This window comes from Schistocerca piceifrons, chromosome 1 (genome assembly GCF_021461385.2).
Source record: "Schistocerca piceifrons isolate TAMUIC-IGC-003096 chromosome 1, iqSchPice1.1, whole genome shotgun sequence".
Lineage (NCBI taxonomy): Eukaryota > Metazoa > Arthropoda > Insecta > Orthoptera > Acrididae > Schistocerca > Schistocerca piceifrons.
Window position 1 is genome coordinate 589,741,818 of NC_060138.1, and position 17,749 is coordinate 589,759,566.

The window sequence follows — 17,749 nt, forward strand, 5'->3', positions numbered from 1 at the left end:
TACGAGTCGGGGAGTGGAATGTCAGAAGCTTGAACGTGGTAGGGAAGCTACAAAATATGAAAAGGGAAAAGAAAAGGCTTAGTCAAATGAAATGGAAAGAAGACGAGGATTTCTGGTCGGATGAGTAGAGGGTAGCGTCAGCATCAGCAGGAAATGGTATAACAGCAGTAGGATTCGTTATGAATAGGAAGATAGGACAGAGAATGTGTTAATGTGAACAGTTCAGTGATATGGTTGTTCTCATAAGAATCGACAATGAACCAACAACGACAACAATAGTTCAGGTATATATGTCGACGACGTCGCAAGATGAAGATCAAGTGATAGAGAAAGTACGTAAGTATATCGATTGGGTAATGCAGTACGTAAAGGAAGATGAAAATCTAATCGTCATGGGGGACTGGACTGTACTTGTAGGGAAGGAGTAAAGAACGAGTTACGGGAGAAGAAGGGCTTGCTACTAGAAATGAAAGGGAAGTAAGAGTAAATGAATTCTGTAATAAATTTCAGCAAGTAATAGCGAACACTCTGTTCAAAAATCACAAGAAGAGGAGATTTACTTGGAAAGAAACCGCTAGGTACTGGAAAACAGAGACTTCGAAATCAGATACTTGATTGTAAGGCGTACCGAGGAGCATTTATAGACTCAGATTACAATGCAGTAGTGATGAAGAGCAGGCTGGAGTTTAAGAGATTAGTGGAGGAATCAATATGCAAGTAACTTGAATACGGAAGTCGTAAGGAATGAAGGGACACGCTTGAAGTTCTCTAAGGCTATAGATACGGCAATAAGGAATAGCTCATTAGGCAGCACAGTTGAAGAAGAATGGACGTCTCTAAAAAGCGCAGTCACAGAAGTTGGAAAGAAAATCATCGGTACAAAGATGATAACTGCCAAGAAATCATGAGTAAAAGAAGAAATGATTCAGTTGATCGATGAAGGAAGAAGACTGAAAAATATTAAAGGAAATTCAGGAATACAGATATATAAGTCACTTAAGAAATAAATAAATTGGAAATGCAGGGAAAGTGAATCGAAATAGCTGCAAGAAAAATGTGACGAAATCGGAAACGAAATGATAGTCGGATTCAGTATACAGGAAAGTCAAAGCAACCTTTGCTGAACCTAAAACAAGGGTGATGACAGTAAGAGTGCAATGGTAATTCCACTGTTAAATGCCGAGGAGAGAGAGGATAGATGGAGATGATATATTGAGGGAGAGGACTTGTTCGATGATGTGATAGAAGAAGAAGCAGGAGTCGATATAGAAGAGATAGCGGATCCAGTATTAGAATCAGAATTTAAAAGAACTCTGTGTGACTTAAACCAAGTAAGACACAAGGACAACATTCCATCAGAAGTTCTAAAATCATTGGGGCAGGTGGTACAAACCGACTAATAACATTGTGTGGAATACATGAGTCTGGCGATATACCGTCTGACTTTCGAAAAACGTCATTCACACTATTCCGAAATTACAAGAGCCGACAAGTGCGAGAACTAGCGCACAGTCAGCTTAACAGCTTCTGCATCCAAGCTGCTGACAGGAGTAGTATACAAAAGAATGGAAAAGAGAATTGAGGATGTGTTAGATGACGACCAGTCCGTCTTTAGGAAAGGTAAAGGCACCGGAAACGTAGTTCGGACGTTGCCGTTGATAATGGAAGCAACACTAAAGAAAAATCAAGACGCGTGCAAAGGATTTGTCAACCTGGAAGATGCGTTTGACAACGTCAAGTGGTTCAAGATGTTCGAAATTCTGAGGAAAATAATGAGAAGCTAAATGGAGAGACGGGTAATACCCAAAATGTAGAGAGCCAAGAAGAAGTAATGATAATGGAAGACTAAGAACGAAGTGCTCGGATTAAAAAGGGTGTAAGACAAGGATGTAATCTTCCACTGCTACTGTTCAATCTATACATCGAAGAAGCAATGATGGAAATAAAAGAAAGGTTAAGGAATGGAATTAAAATTCAAGATGAAAGGATATCAATGATACGATTCGCTGATGACATTGCTATTCTGAGTGAAAGTGGAGAAGAATTACATGATATGATGAATGGAATGAACAGTCTAATGAGTACAGAAGTTTACTAGTATGAAACACAGGCCTTAATTTCAGAAATAAATTTCTGAGAATGTACGTTTGAAGCACAGCGTAGTATGGTAGTAAAACATATGGGAAAGTTGCAACAGAAGAGAATCGAAGCATTTGAGATGTGGTGCTACAGACGGATGTTGAAAATAAGGCAAGGAATGAGATGGTTCTGCGCAGAATTGGGGCGGAAAGGAATGTGTGGAAAGCACTGACAAGAAGAATGGACAGGATAATAGGAGATCTGTTAAGACATCGGAGAATAACTTCCATGGTACTAGAGGGAGGTGTAGAGAGAAAAAAAACTGTAGAGGAAGACAGTGATTGGAATAAACCCTAAAATAGTTGAGAACGTAGGTTGCAAGTGCTACTCTGAGATGAACAGGTTGGCACAGGAGATGAATTCGTGGCTGGTCGCATCAAACCTGTCACAAGACTGATGACTCGGAGAGAGAAAAGCATTACACGAAGGTCGCATTTGGAAACCAGCGGCGAAGTTTAGGCCCGTTGGAATTTTCTGTGATACTGTCTTCGAGAGAATAGCGATAGATTGTGCTATGAGAATGACGAAAACTGCTAGGATGGACAGATTAATGGAATGGTGTCGATGCAACGATTACCGGACAAACTGAGGAAAAACGTAATGAAACGGGAGATACACAAAACGCAGAAGTGTCATATAGCTAAATGTTTATTCTCCTATTAGCCAATGTCAATGGAAATAATTTCTCAATACAGTCCGGCTTCTGGAAGGTTCAAAAAGCCAAAAGTTTTGACAGCTTCTACGTAAGCAGCGACTGCGATCTGTCCTTAGTGGACCACCTGGAACGTATTGTGGAGACGGTTTATGATGGATTTCCTATGTAAAGGCTCCCCTATGTATCCCTCACAAATTGTACACGTATTTCATGGAAGAATAACTACAAACCCAAAATTGCCATGGCACAATGAAATATACACTGTCTAGTCACATTAATGCGACCACTAACCTAAGGACAACGTTCAATAAACACTCACAGACGACAGGTAGCAGCACTAGTAGTGGAGTATATATAAAGGTTGTCTTGTTGGTAGGCGGGGGTGGGGGTGGGATTGGGGTGAAGGGTAGCGAAAAACGGTATAGTCGTTGTCGAAATGCGAAAACGGTGCAATTTACCTGTAGTCAAATAGGACATGATTATTGGTTTTCGGACCAGTAGTTGAAGCATTTACGAAACGGCTAAATCGGTAAACTGTTCACCTGCCGCCATGGTTAAAGTATTCCGTTTGTGGTAAAATGGCGCTATCAAATGGTTCAAATGGCTCTGAGCACTATGGGACTTAGCATCTGAGATCATCGATCTCCTAGAACTTAAAACTACTTAAACCTAACTAACCTAAGGACATCACACACATCCATGCCCGAGGCAGGATTCGAATCTGAGACCGTAGCGGTCGCGCGGTTCCAGTCTGAAGCGCCTAGAACTGCTCGGCCACACCGGTCGGCAGGCGCTATCCAAGACCGGTGCCGGGACAACAGGGTGCACCACGGGCCACAGACAACATGAGTGAACGATGGCTGTTGAGATGTGTACGGGTGAGTAGACGTGCAATTGTTGAGCAGCTGATCGCCCAGATGACCCAAGGAACTATCAACAGTGTCTGCTCAACAAGCGTTCAGCGAAAGTTGCTGCTTATGCGCCTCTACAGCAGTAGCCTGGTTCATGCACTCGTAATGACAGTCGTTCATCGGTAACGAAACGTGCAATTTCCTCACCAATAACGCAACGGGGCAGATCTGATAACTAATCAAAGGTTCTGAATAGAATAGGGAAAAACGGGTCTTTAAGACATAGTTTCACTTAAAACAGGATTAGCTTCATAGGATGCAACCACGAGCATCGAAGAACAGTCAGTTCGGTAATAAAGGAAGTGGCGACAGGTGATCTTTTCAGATAAAACATTTTTCATGCTCCATCGGACGGATGGCCGGTGTATGTACAGCTGAAAAATGTAAAACAAACAAGGAGGGAGCGTTATGATCTGGGGAGTGTTTCGTGGCGTTCCCTGGGTGATCCCGCCATTCTAGATGGACAATGAATCAACACAAGTACGCATCTACTACCCTTGGAGAACAAGTCCCCCTCCCTCCCCCCCCCCCCCCCGCCCGCGAAAGTTTTTTTTTCCCCCTTCGCACAATGGCATCTACCATCAGGACAGTACGACGTGTCACACGGCTCGCAGTGTACGTTCGTGTTTCGAAGAGCACCAGGAGGGGATTACCTTACTCCCCCGCCAACAAAGAGCACCTAGATCGGGTTGTTCGCGCCTTGGATCCTCAGCAGAGAAAGCTAGCGCAACTGGCCACGGAACTTCACATCCCTGTCGGTACCTTCCAGAATCCCATTGACTCTCTTCCTGCACGTAAACCCTGTAAAAGGTGGTTATTCAGTCTTTCAGCCTTTTAGTGGACCATTAAAGTTGCTACACCAAGAAGAAATGCAGATGATAAACGTGTATTCATTGGACAAATATATTATACTAGAACTGAAATGTGATTACATTTTCACGCAATTTGGGTGCATAGATCCTGAGAAATCAGTACCCAGAACAACCACCTTTGGCCGTAATAACGGCCTTGATACGCCTGGGCATTGAGTCAAACAGAGCTTGGATGGCGTGTACAGGTACAACTGCCCATGTAGCTTCAACACGATACCACAGTTCATCAAGAGTAGTGACTGGCGTATTGTGACGAGCCGGTTGCTCGGCCACCATTAACCAGACGTTTTCAATTGGTGAGAGATCTGAAGAATGTGCTGGCTAGGGCAGCAGTCGAACATTTTCTGTATCCAGAAAGGACTTGCATCATGCGGTCGTGCATTACCCTGCTGAAATATAGGGTTCGCAGGGATCGAATGAAGGTCGTAACACATCTGAAATGTAACGTCCACTGTTCAAAGTGCCGTCAATGCGAACATGAGGTGACCGAGATGTGTAACAAATGGCACTCCATACCATCACGCCGGGTGATACGCCAGTATGGCGATGACGAATACAAAAATGGTTCAAATGGCTCTGAGCACTATGGGACTTAACATCTGTGGTCATCAGTCCCCTAGAACTTAGAACTACTTAAACCTAACTAACCTAAGGACATCACACACATCCATGCCCGAGGCAGGATTCGAACCTGCGACCGTAGCAGTCCCGCGGTTCCGGACTGAGCGCCTAGAACCGCTAGACCACCGCGGCCGGCGATGACGAATACACTCTTCCAATGTGCGTTCACCGCGATGTCGCCAAACACGGATGCGACCATCATAATGCTGTAAACAGAACCTGGATAATCTGAAAAAATGACGTTTTGCCATTCGTGCACCCAGGTTCGTCGTTGAGTACACCCTCGCAGGCGCTCCTGTCTGTGATGCAGCGTCAAGGGTAACCGCAGCCATGTCTCCAAGCTGATTGTCCATGCTGCTGTAAACGTCGTCGAACTGTTCGTGCAGATGGTTGTTGTCTTGCAAACGTCCCCATATGTTGACTCAGGGTTCGAGTCGTGGCTGCACGATCCGTTACAGCCATGCGGATAAGATGCCTGTCATCTCGACTGCTAGTGATACGAGGCCGTTGGGATCCAGCACGGCGTTCCGTATTACCCTCCTGAACCCATCGATTCCATATTCTGCTAACAGTCATTGGATCTCGACCAATGCGAGCAGCAATGTCGCGATACGATAAACTGCAATCGCGATAGGCTACAATCCGACCTTGATCAAAGTCGGAAAAGTGATGGTACGCATTTCTCTTCCTTGCACGAGGCATCACAACAACGTTTCACCAGGCAACGCCGGTCAACTGCTGTTTGTGTATGAGAAATCGGTTGGAAGCTTTCCTCATGTCAGCACGTTGTAGGTGTCGCCACCGGCGCCAACCTTGTGTGAATGCTCTGAAAAGCTAATCATTTGCATACCACAGCATCTTCTTCCTGTCGGTTGAATTTCGCGTCTGTAGCACGTCATTTCGTGGTGTAGCAATTTTAATGGCCAGTAGTGTGTAAGAATAGTAGCAATGAATAATGTGGTGTTTCGGAACAACGTTAAAGATTATACTGATAGATCTAATAACTAATGAAGAGATAACAGAATAGAGATAAATGGGCCTTTATGACATAGTTTCACTTAAAATAGGTTAGCTTCATAGCACCCAACCAGAAGCATCAAAGAACGGTCAGTCTGCTAATGGAGGAAGTTTGGGGAAAGGAACAATGGAGTACCCTAAGCGGATTCGTCATTGATGTAATCTTCAGTACGAACATTCGTTTGATGCCAGTGTCTCTTTATTTCTACACATATTACGCAGAAATAAAGAGACACTGGCATCAAACGAATGTTCGTACTGAAGATTACATCAATGACGAAAACTGTAAAACAGTGGTCGCTGATTCCTCTTTAAAAACTATGTAGCACCTACTGAAGTTTCGAGTACGTGCACAAACACTAAAATTTAATAACGTTGATGTGCGCCTTTTATTCCACAAAACATAATTCTAAAATTTAAATTTACGTCCTTGTGATAATTTTACAGTAAATCATACACCGTTCTTTCCTCGTAGATAAAACTGATTATGACTCCTTTTACACAGAAATGCACAGCGTCCGCATCTTAAGCTCGGAAATTTATTCCACAACAAACATCACGTCGTTACGCACTTGTCTCGTCGGTTACTCGATTTAACAAATACTTCTTGCGATTGTAGTTGCTCTAATATTATAACCTCCACCAAATTACTAAAGTCAGTAATATGCCCTCTTCACGTTTTCACACTTATGCCTGCAGTAGCCCCCTGTCCCTCAGTTCCCTTTCTCTCTCTCTCTCTCTCTCTCTCTCTCTCTCTCTCTCCTTCCGTTAAATTTCTTTGGCGTGGCTCAACTAACATTTTTAATGGACAATTTTACACAATATACAAACTAACAACATTATAATTCGGACTAGTATTCTTACAGAAATAATTACATGAAGTCTGTTACAAGATCTACCGCAAATATTAGGAAACGTAGTTCCTTTTTCTTGTAATTGTTTCCCATATACTTTTTACGCCATTTTCCAGTGCCGCTTCATTTTGTACATTAGCTTTGTTAAAATTACCAACAATGAAGGGAAAATGTTTATAAACTGACAGACAGAATTGCTAATTCTGTCTCAAATATTAAAAATCCGTCTTACAAATCATTCACTGGAGAGAACATTACCACAATTTTGTAGTTATTACACAAAATCTGTATGTAACACTTATTAAATTGTAAAAATGGTCTAGAACATTGTAGAACGTAGTCACACTTCCGGATTCGCGTGTTGCATCAGTTCTGAATATAAACTCAAGCTTTCGACAACGGACACACGTTCCTAACAAATACTAAGAGGATATTATGAATAGCTTCATATTTTATACAGTAATCGCGTACCAAAATAACTGAGAATGTGATTACAAAGACACTCTTGCGAAAGTGGTAAAAACGCGCTTGGTGGAAGTAACGTCTTGTGAGAGCTGACGAGTGCTGAAACAGAAATGACTTTTAGTTGATTTTATAAGACTTGTGCGTAGCGATTCCTTCCCTTTGACTTGTCCCGCCTCTGCTTTGCTTTGGATGCTCTGACTTGGACCGCCCCAGTTCGCACTTGCTGTGTTCCGTGCATGTGTCTCAGCCAAAGGCTTGAGATAGCACTCGCAAGAATCTCTACATATTAGTTACATTTTGGCCATTCAAATAATCTCACACTCCAAAGCTGGCATTAATGACAGCGCATTTTTATTCCTGTTTTGTTGCCGTGGAATAGATATTCCACTGTGCGTGGTTAGTGGAAATCTCACATTGATTACTTAACCAGGATTTCATTTGCAGTGACCCTGATCCATAATTTTAACAGAATGCCGAATTTGTCACGTATTCTTCCCTGTCACCGGCATGATTTCGCTCTTTGCCTTATTCGCCTGAATAATGATTTGCCGAAACATTTCGTGACTTCCCAAGGCCGGCTTATTATCAGACAGCAATTCTGAATGACCTCACTTCTTTGGAAAAGCTAACGTCATCGACACGCTGTTCAATTTTTTCCCTTGAAAGGTTTACTCCGGGATAATTTTCTAAAGTGCCATGTAATGGCGGACGACTGGCACAAGGCAAGGAAGTGCCTTTGTCGCCTCTTTTTAGATATTATTATATCTATCTAACATAACATCATTTACCCTCTTTATTCACCAGATACTGACTTAACTATATTGTCTTACACGAGAATGGATTATTCTCAAATTTCTCCGTTCCATTTCCTCTGTGGAATGCTATTTCACAATTTCTCTTTCTTTCCTACAATCATAAACGTAAAATTTGTTTCTTGGTACTGTGCAACACTCTACTATCTTAGTTTTTGTTTAAGGTCCAAGTTTTTTTAATAACTTTTTATGTATCAGTAGTTTCCTGTATTTCCCCTATTCCACAAATTAAGTAAAATAGCTGAGAGTTCTGTATGGGAAAGATGAAGTTAAGTTCCCAGTGGGAAGGGGTCTCGGTGATGCGCATCCAACTCGTATGGCAGACGCCACGAGAGACGCGTTGTGTATCATGGGGTAGTACGCCAATGAAGTTCCGGGGGTGTAATTCCTATAAGAGTCAACCGGTATACTGCTTCCTCCTACCTCCTAGGAGCATCTCGTGAAAAGAACATGAAAGTAAAATTATATTCGAGTCAAATGGAGGCTTACTGACAATCGTCCTTCTCGCGAATCATTCGCGACTGGGACAGTAAACGACAGTGGTTCACAAAGTACCTTCCGCCGCACACCATAACCTGCTGTGCGGAGCACGGAAGTACACCTACAGGCAGATGTTCTCCAGTGAACTCTTTACAGAGTTCTTTCCTAAACACAACAATTGGCCGACTCATTACCACCAAGAAGAGGCCAATGGCGCTTATTTTCCTACCACTGTCTGTACAGTCTCTACGTCGTTATGCTGGTCTCTCGGCTTAGCTGGTATCTGCAGTAAGCAGTGGTGAGTCAAACGGCAGTACAAAGAGCCGCCAAAGTAAAGCTGCCCGCCCAGGTAACTCATCAGTGCCAGCATTTAGTGGGCTTCAGCCTTCCGGCCCGCGCTGACGAAGGTCTGCCGTGACGTCGCTGCCAGTGCGGTCTTTCCGTCGGAACTTGGCCTCAGCGGTCAGTTGAACCAACAGCGAGAGAGCAAGTTGCCAGTCACCGGCCCTAATGTCCTGCAGCTCGCAGACAAACCTAAATGTCATGGGCGTGCCGCAGGTTTGCCCCATCCTCTGAAAACAGAGCTCGCCCGGCGGCGGTGTCCATCGCCTTCACGCGGCGCGATTGTGAATAACGATCCTGTCCGGCTTCCACCTACACCTCCGTGTGGATCTCTGCTGCGCTAATCAATCTCTAGGCTCAGACGCCAGCCGGCCGGAGTGGCCGAGCGGTTCTAGGCGCTTCAGTCTGGAACCGCGCGACCGCTACGGTCGCAGGTTCGAATCCTGCCTCGGGTATGGATGTGTGTGATGCCCTTAGGTTTGAGGTGGCGCAGTGGTTAGCACACTGGACTCGCATTCGGGAGGACGACGGCTCAATCCCGTCTCCAGCCATCCTGATTTAGGTTTTCCGTGATTTCCCTAAATCGTTTCAGGCAAATGCCGGGATGGTTCCTTTGAAAGGGCACGGCCGATTTCCTTCCCCATCCTTCCTTAACCCGAGCTTGCGCTCCGTCTCTAATGACCTCGTTGTCGATGGGACGTTAAAACCACACTAACCTAACCTAACCCTTAGGTTTGTTAGATTTAAGTAGTTATAAGTTCTAGGGGACTGATGACCTCAGAAGTTAAGTCCCATAGTGCTCAGAGCCATTTGCATTTTTGCTCAGACGCTCATCTCACGAGAGACAGATTTCACAAACAACCGAACACCGCTAATAATCTTTAATCATGCTGAAGAGAATACGACACCCATCTTGTATAACGCTGTGGTACTGTGATTTACATTCTACACGTAGATCAATAAACTGCATATACAGGGTGTTACAAAAAGGTACGGCCAAACTTTCAGGAAACAATCCTCACACACAAAGAAAGAAAATATGTTATTTGGACATGTGTCCGGAAACACTTACTTTCCATGTTAGAGATCATTTTATTACTTCTCTTGAAATCACATTAATCATGGAATGGAAACACACAGCAACAGAACGTACCAGCGTGACTTCAAACACTTTGTTACAGGAAATGTTCAAAATGTCCTCCGTTAGCGAGGATACATGCATCCACCCTCCGTCGCATGGAATCCCTGATACACTGCTGCAGCCCTGGAGAATAGCGTATTGTATCACAGCCGTCCACAATACGAGCACGAAGAGTCTCTACATTTGGTACCGGGGTTGCGTAGACAAGAGCTTTCAAATGCCCCCATAAATGAAAGTCAAGAGGGTTGAGGTCAGGAGAGCGTGGAGGCCATGGTATTGGTCCGCCTCTACCAATCCATCGGTCACCGAATCTGTTGTTGAGAAGCGTACGAACACTTCGACTGAAATGTGCAGGAGCTCCATCGTGCGTGAACCACATGTTGTGTCGTACCTGTAAAGGCACATGTTCTAGCAACACAGGTAGAGTATCCCGTATGAAATCATGGCGTTGAATCGAGGAAGTACAGTATATACTGACGAAACTAAAATGAGTTCTAACATGGAAATTAAGCGTTTCCGGACACATGTCCACATAACATCTTTTCTTTATTTGTGTGTGAGGAATGTTTCCTAAAAGTTTGCCCGTACCTTTTTGTAACGCCCTGTATTCTGCGACCTTGACAATGAGCGTGTGAAACTAAACCCCTATTCTCATTTGCTCACCAGGAAACGTGTGACTAGGACACTAGTTTTGCAACACAAACTTGCGATGTTATTTTATGAAGTGAAAAATCTGAAAAGATAAAACGCTAGTACTCAATCGGACAAAGCATCATTTACTGGATTAACTGCGACAGATGGCCACTAGCAGACTGCAGACAGCTGTAACTTGGACAAACGTGGCTTGTTGGGTAAATCTTCCTGTAAATCCTGCTGTCACTCAGTAAAAGCGTTTCCTAAGCACCCTCTCAGCAAGCATCCAGTCTCTATAGCCAACAGCTACCAGTCGTCGCGGTACGAACACAAAAAACAAATTGGAAGAAAGTCAGGTGAAAGGTTCTTCCTAAAATGTAATTCATCCACGAAATTAGAGGCTGAAAACGCCTGTCAGATCAATTATTGAAAGCTTTTCCTCAGTCTGGAACCCTTACTATGCATATTGCCTTAACAGAAGAGCTACAGGAAATCTAACGTTGAGCGGCGCGCTTCGTCTCCGTATCTTTTGGTAGGCGCAAGAGTGTTACAAAGATGCTTCAAAAATTCCAGTGGCAGACGCTAAAAGAGAGGCGTTTAGAATCACGGAGAGGCTTGCTGTTGAAATTCCTAGTGCCTACTTATCAAGAAAGTTTTGGCATCGTTTACTTTGTTACACATAGATCTCCCAAAATACTACGACCAGAAAATCAGAGAAAGTGGAGCTCATGCGGCGGTTTACCGACAGCCACTCTTCCCACACAGGATTTGCGAATGGAACAGGGAAGTGGAAGGGGGGGGGGAGGGTGGTGGATGGAGATACCATAAGTACCCTAGGTCACACAACGTAACGTCACTTCGGAAGTATACACAGGAAGCTGAGATAAGGTCTTTTTCTCTGTAACTCACAAAAGAATAAGTGAAAGAAATATTTATTTAAGTGGGATGCTCTTTCTGCCGAGTTACGAAGACAGCTTGTTGAGTTATTTTCCTGTGAGTTAGAATTTTTTAAGCCTTTTTTTCTGACGTGCAGTTGATGTATTTGAACCAACAGTATACAAATAAATTTAAATTATACATCTCCAAATTTTTGTTAGGTAACTAAAACGTTCAAATTTTCGGGGGTGGATGCATCATAATTACACAACTGACTGCCGCGCGGGATTAGCCGAGCGCTCTAAGGCGCTGCAGTCGTGGACTGTGCGGCTGGTCCCGGCGGAGGTTCGAATCCTCCCTCGGGCATGGGTGTGTGTGTTTGTCCTTAGGATAATTTAGGTTAAGTAGTGTGTAACCTTAGGGACTGATGACCTTAGCAGTTAAGTCCCATAAGATTTCACACACATTTGAACATTTTTACACAACTGACTGTGTTCAAATGGATGGTCAGGTGGCGGAATGTTCATTTCAGTGAGGTGATCAAACAAATGCCTATTTTCCTGAATGCATAACTTAATTTGCCTTCTAAACAAACTATGGACGAGATGTAACGTTGTATAGAGACAATCCTGCAAGACATCTATGGGCCTACCACTAAGAGCACTGGGGAATAGTACTAGTACATAATCATGAATTGCAGTAAAAACACAAACACGTAGTTAATTTTGTAAACCATAGAGAATATGGTGGTTGACTAATCTGGACAACAAGGCTGTCGACAGGATACTTAAGAGAATATGAAAGAAATATTGCATTACACCAAAGCCAACGTGAATGGACGATATGTTGGCTAATTTTGCCAACATAGTGTTCCAAGGATATTTTTGTGGGTTAAGCCCACCCTTCGCCTTTATGACAGCTTGGTCTCTACTGGAGATAGTTTCGATGAGATGTCTGGACTTTTGTGGAGGAATGGCAGGTCATTCTAGAGAAAGTAGTGATGCTGGAACTGGGGTCGAAATTCATCGCAGTGGCGTTCTATTGGGTCTATGTTGGGACCCTGACCAGGCTTGTCCATTCCAGGAATGCTTTTGTCCACAAAACCGATGCCTCACAGAGTTGCTTTATGACAGGGTGCACTGTCATGCCGATACAATCACTGCCTCCCAACAGTTCCTCTACTGTGCGCAGAAGACGTACACTATCTGATCGCTATGGTTCAAATGATTGTGAGAACTATGAGACTTAACATCTTAGGTCATCAGTCCCCTAGAGCTTAGAACTACTTAAACCTAACTAACCTAAGGACATCACACACATCCATGCCCGAGGCAGGATTCGAACCTGCGACCGTAGCAGTCGCGCGGTTCCGGACTGAAGCGTCTAGAACCACTCGGCCACCGCGGCCGGCCTCTGAGGATATTTTTGTGGGTTAAGTCCACCCTTCGCCTTTATGACAGCTTGGTCTCTACTGGAGATAGTTTCGATGAGATGTCTGGACTTTTGTGGAGGAATGGCAGGTCATTCTAGAGAAAGTAGTGATGCTGGAACTGGGGTCGAAATTCATCGCAGTGGCGTTCTATTGGGTCTATGTTGGGACCCTGACCAGGCTTGTCCATTCCAGGAATGCTTTTGTCCACAAAACCGATGCCTCACAGAGTTGCTTTATGACAGGGTGCACTGTCATGCCGATACAATCACTGCCTCCCAACAGTTCCTCTACTGTGCGCAGTACGTAATGTTGTAAAATGAGTCATGTCCTAAAGCATTTAGCATTTTCTTAATCGCAATAAGGGGACCAAACCCCAACCATAAAAAGCATCTCATACCGTAACTCCGCTTCCCCCATACTTCACTGTTGGCATCACACATGGGAACAGGTAACGTGTTCCAGGCATTCGCCAGATCCAAATCCTTCTATCGGATTGTCACAGGGTATAGGATGGTTCATCACTCCCTGTCACTATAGCCAGTCATTTGTTCAGTGGCATCGCTATTTACGCGACTCCAAGGATCGCGTTAAGACTACAGAAATGTTTGGCTTATGAAGAGCTGCTCGACCACTGTACCCGAGTCTTTTAAGCTCACTACGGACAGCCACTGTGCTAGCTAGACAGCTGGTAGCACTTTACAACTCACGAGAGGTTCCTTCCTCTCATTTCATGCGATTTTTTACAACGACCCTCCGTAATGCTTGATGGTCCCTGTCAGTCGGTACACGAGGACTGCCCAGTCTTGGTTTAACTGTGGCTGTTCCTTCGAGTTTTCACTCGACAGTCACATCACATTCAGTCGACATGGGCAGCTGTAGAAGGTTTCAAACGCCAGGTGACATTCAATGACTGGTCCACGTTCGATGTCTCTGAGTACTCCTGATCGAACAGACCCATTTTGCTTTTATTGATTCTCTACTGACGACACAATACTCCCGCCTCTTTTTAAGCTGGCGGTCAGACTCCCGTGACATCTATTGGTCAATTCAGTATTATATAAGGATGTTCGGATACTTTTAACTAGTGTACATCGAGAAAGATCGCTGAGTTGGTCTGATCCATTTAGAGCTGTAGAGTCAAGGAAGGAGAAGGTATGTACACAGAGGGTCCATTCAGAGCTGTAGAGTCAAGGAAGAAGAACTTAGGTACACACTATTGCCCTCTCTGAAGGCAGGAAGCTCATGTGGCAGTCATACCGCAGGATCAAGTTGCCGATACAGTGGCGTTAATAATTCTTATTGCAGAAATAGTCTCTTGTACTACTTCACGCACGGGCAAGAAAAGAGTGGAATTCTTTTATTGAATTACTTCCTGATTTCTATGGTCACAAAATCACGAACGGATAAACGGTTACATAAATATAATGTTATATGGGGTGATACAGTAGACAGAGTACCCCTAAAAAGTATTTAGCATATATAATACAATCGTTCAATTTCTTTGGCAGTCAGGACCTCCCTAGAACCACTTGTAGTTAAATTTCTTAGGACTTTGTGTTTTAGTAATCTTAAAATTGTGATTGTTCTGTTCGTGCAAACCTTTAAACATACAATTTCTGTAGAGCAGTCGGCTCTACGCACTCGCTAAGTATTTCACTGCTTGAGCGCCGGCAGCGAGGCGGGGCTAATAGCGTGGTGTACAAGTGCCAGATGAAAGCTATCGACAAGCCGGGGGCGTGGCGGATGAAAGCGATGACTCGCACAGTTTAGCTGTCTCCAACCTGCTCTGAGTGCTGGACCTGCCGGTCGCTGCACAACACACGTGTATTAGCTCCCCGCTGTCTCAAAATGAGATTCGGCAACGTACGTTCTGCTACTTAGAGAAGGCAGAAAGGTAGACTTCCAACGAGCGTAAGTGTCTAATCCTGCGATCCTGACAGACCGCTTAACTTCGCATACTCCTCCCCCTGAAAAACTAACTTTTTGCATTTTATTCTAGGCAGATTCAGCAATTTTTATAATTTTTGTAAGCAGGTTTAATAAAAACGAAGCATTATTGAAGAGCAGTATTTAAGTGAATACACACACAACAAATTAAATCTATTGAAGGTAAAACAAAATCGACATCTTGTTGTTTATGGCAGCTACTGTATGTTGGTGTGCTACTGTACAGGTCACAGCCTGTGTCGGTTTCATTCGAGTAATGACATCAACAAAACACTATTTATGTATGTAAGTCTGCAAGCTTTCGTGGCCGTTGTCGCTGAAGTTAAAATCTTCTAGGTTATTAGGCCGCGTCATGTTCCTTCTAAAATGATCGACGTTTCGATCCCTCTGCTGGGATCTTCCTCAGGGTATCATGGTGTCCACTACTGCTAGAACACTGTCAGAGACGAGTGTCGCGTCCTCTTATAAAAAGGGGAATTTTCACACGTTCGTACTGGAGAAGTGATAGTATTGGTTAAAATTCATATGGCTACCATTGGTGGGTCATAGTCATAGGCTAACATTCCCACGCTGATGCAGAAGAAGGGGCGTTGTTAGCTAATCTCCTGTGGATACCATTGGCGGCCCATCGTCATTGGATAGAAAGGCACTGTTCCACACTTACGCTGGAGAAGGGTTATTGGTTGAAATTTCTGCTACCGCTATTGGTTGGTCGTCATCATTGGCTAGATTCGAAACGGTTAGAGAATGTTTACCCCAGCAGAGATGTCGAAACATCGATCATTTTAGAAGCAACATGATACGGCCAACAACCCAGAAGATTTTAACTTCACCTTTTATGTAATTAAGTGCTATTTTCTACACTCTTATGACACTAGACACCTGATCAATTCATCGGATAACCAATGTATATAAGAGGATTCTACTTACAGTTAAAGCAATAGCTGTTTATAGGCACAGCGACTAACGACTCCCGCAGTACACCGTCCAGTCACATTAATTTGATAATTTGTCAATAGCCTGAGTAGCCAGAGACGTGCAGCAAGAAAGTCATTGAGGTTCTGGAAGGTACCGACAGAAATGCGTAGCCATGCCGACTCCAATGCCGTGGCCAGCTGCGCTAGGTTATTCGGTTTAGGACCCAAGGCGTGGACAATTCGATCGAGGTGAATCCAAAGATTCTCGATTGGTTTTTAATGCGGGAAGCTTGGTGGCCAGGGGAATACGGTAAACTCATCCTCGTGCTCTTCGAACCACACGCGTACAATCCAAAGTGTATGACTCGTTGCATTATCCTGCTGGTAGATGCCGAGGAAAACCAAACTGCATGTAGGGATGAAGATGGTCCCCAATGACTTGTGTTGAACCATTGTGACTTCTAGAATGACAAAGTCACACGGGGCTCAACACATGTTTCACGCTGTACACGTTCACGGCCATCTGTCCGATGGCGCATAAAACCTGATTCATCTGAAAAGACCTCCTGTCACCATTTAGCAGACGACCAGTTGCGATACTGGCATGTAAATTTCAGCCTTCGTCGCCGATGGACTGCATGACCAGGTGCCTGTTGCGGAGGCCCGTATGTACCAACGTCCGCTGAACGGTCGTTGAGGAGACGCTGTTAACAGCCCGTTGCCTACCTGGGTAGTCAGTTGCTCAACAGTTGCGCGTCAGTTCACCCGTACACATCTCCGCGGCCGTCGTTCACCGCTGTCATCTATGGTTCTTGATGCGCCTCACCACTGGTTTTGGATAGCGCCATTTTGCCGTGCACGGTACACGTTATCACGGCGGCAAGTGTACAGCTTACAAACTTCCACCCTTGGCCTCAAAGCCATCGATCATGCCCTTTTGGACATCAGATAAACCGCTCCATTATGTCCACATTCGCACTGTTTCTCGCGTCCTCCTAGACATTCTTTATTTAGCCTCCACTGCTAGTGGTGCTGCCTGCCGTCTGTAAGTGTTTATTGCACGTTGACGTCGAATATAGGCAGTGGTCACATCAATGTGACTGGACCGTGTGTTATTAATCAGTGACAGAAGGCGTATTCCTGAAATCTTCTTTATTTATACAGTAGACTGCAGCAATCGAAACTTGGGAGCAGCAAAATTACTGGCTGAAGGGGCTCCCACCAGGCTTCCCTCTCCAGTCCTTAACCCGCATGAATCTACAAAACTGGGAAACTTTTTAGCACATGCTCGTCAACCTTCGAAAACCTACGATATCATAGCGAATTATCGGCATTGGAGAGGAGAACAACTACTCCACTGCGAAACTCCTAAATACCTTGGGGTGAAGATGGACCGTTCCCTCACATTCAAAGCCCACTGTGAAGAAACGAGCCTCAAAGTAAAAGCGCGGAACAACATCATCCGCAAACTTATAGGAACCACCTGGGGTGCTCATCCAAAAGAGCTTAGAACATCTGCTTTGGCACTATGTTTCTCCGCCGCAGAATACGCAGCACCCGTCTGGCAAAAATCTGCACATGCTAAACATGTAGATACAGCCCTGAACGAGACAGGAAGCATTGTTATAGGCTGCT